Raw genomic sequence first — 1,637 nt, 5'->3', positions numbered from 1 at the left:
GAAAGAAAGCTATCACACTGAGTTATAAATCTGCTCCATTTCCTATCATCATTCATAAAACGACCACATAATAAAGTGGGACCAGTTTATAGGCAGAGCTTTTAAGAGTAGGAACACTCCTTACAGAAAATGGACCTGGCTGGGAACTGACTATAGGTAAGAGAATGTCTTCCTTTTAGTTTAATTTGTACAGCCTGATAAATGATCTTTAAGAAGCTGTCCCCAGTCTGGGGAGGTGTGCTGTATTCTGAGATTTTAAATCGTGAATCACCAGGCTTCATCCACCCCACACCCTGCTCTTTGATGTATTTTCAACTGTTTTCTATTCATTCTCCATGGACAGCTCAGCCTAAGCTGATCCAGTTTGCCCTGTGTTTTGGTACATTCTGGCCTCAGGCCTTGCTTTGATTCTCAGCTATTATTTTTGTTTCTTTTCTAGAGTTCAGGGTATCTGCAGTTTCTCAGGTAATGTTGCTTTTGATTTATTTATATGTCCTGTGTACTCCCCCTTCTGTGTTTTGTTTGCTTGTTTTGTTTTTTTACCACACCACACAGCTTGTAGAATCTTAGCTTTCCAACCAGGGTTTGAACCTGGACCCTCTGCAATGAGAGCGCAGAGTCCTAACCACTGGACCACCAGAAATGCCTTCTGTTTTTTTTTTTTTTTCCTTCTTTCTATTATTTATTTTTTATTTTTCTCCCTCCCCCCTGCTTCTTTTTCTTTCCTCTTTTACAAACCCTTCTGTCGAGGGCTGACTTTCAATAGATCACAGCCAGGGAGCTGCTCTGCTACATACGAAACCCCAGCCCAGAAGGAGGTCATCTACAAATGGTTTAGCACGAAGTTCCCCATGAACATGTTTTTTGTTTTTCAGTAGCATTCCCACCCAGATCTGTCCTGACCATCTACATCTATTCATAAGCCAGTGATTTAAACTCAAAATGCATTTTCTGTTAACACTGAAAAACTGTCCCTCAGACACACCTGTAAAAGCAGGTGACAGCATTTTTGAGCAAAAAGAGCATGAGCTTTAGAGGCAGGCAGATGTGACTAGTATGAGGATAAAAATGAGAAAATACTATAAAATGTAAAGTATTATTGGGCTCCCCAGGTGGCGCTAGTGGTAAAGAGCCCTCCTGCCAATGCATGAGATGTAAGCAACTTGGGTTCATGGCAGTCCACTCTAGTATTCTTGCCTGGAGAATCCCATGGACAGAAGAGGCTGGCAGGCCATGGTCCATAGGGTCACAAAGTGGGACATGACTGAAGCAACTTAACACATACACGCTTGGCATCGGGCTCAATAGATTTGAGTTTTCTTCTTTTATCTGTGACTCACTGCCAAACAAAATATACACTCACAACTTTCCCCACTACACTCATGTCCCCAAGGAGCTCTAGTGTTTCAAACTGTTGGTAACAATGGAAAAGTATGAAATATGTGGAAGTTTATAAAAACATTTACGCAACATCCCCTTAGACTCTGAAGTGGAAAGCCAGTGTAACATACTAGCAACGGTGGTGAAAGAGGAGGAAGCAAGATAGCAGAGATGGGGAAAGGCAGGAAACATTTATTGAGCACAAACTCAGTGTGAGGCACTGTGCTAGGCTCTTCCAGGTATTATGTACTTAATCA

At 41.8% G+C, this 1,637-nt stretch overlaps 1 non-coding gene across 1 annotated transcript; it reads right to left on the bottom strand.

Moving 5' to 3' along the window:
* Positions 1 to 570: 570 nt before the first annotated feature.
* TRNAE-CUC (transfer RNA glutamic acid (anticodon CUC)) lies at positions 571 to 643 on the bottom strand. Its single transcript has one exon. It is a non-coding gene; the product is annotated as a tRNA-Glu (tRNA).
* Between the last annotated feature and the right edge of the window lie 994 nt (positions 644 to 1,637).

The sequence above is a fragment of the Budorcas taxicolor genome, chromosome 9, assembly GCF_023091745.1.
Source record: "Budorcas taxicolor isolate Tak-1 chromosome 9, Takin1.1, whole genome shotgun sequence".
Lineage (NCBI taxonomy): Eukaryota > Metazoa > Chordata > Mammalia > Artiodactyla > Bovidae > Budorcas > Budorcas taxicolor.
Note: the sequence above shows the minus strand (reverse complement) of the source record. Positions and strands in the feature narration are given on the sequence as shown.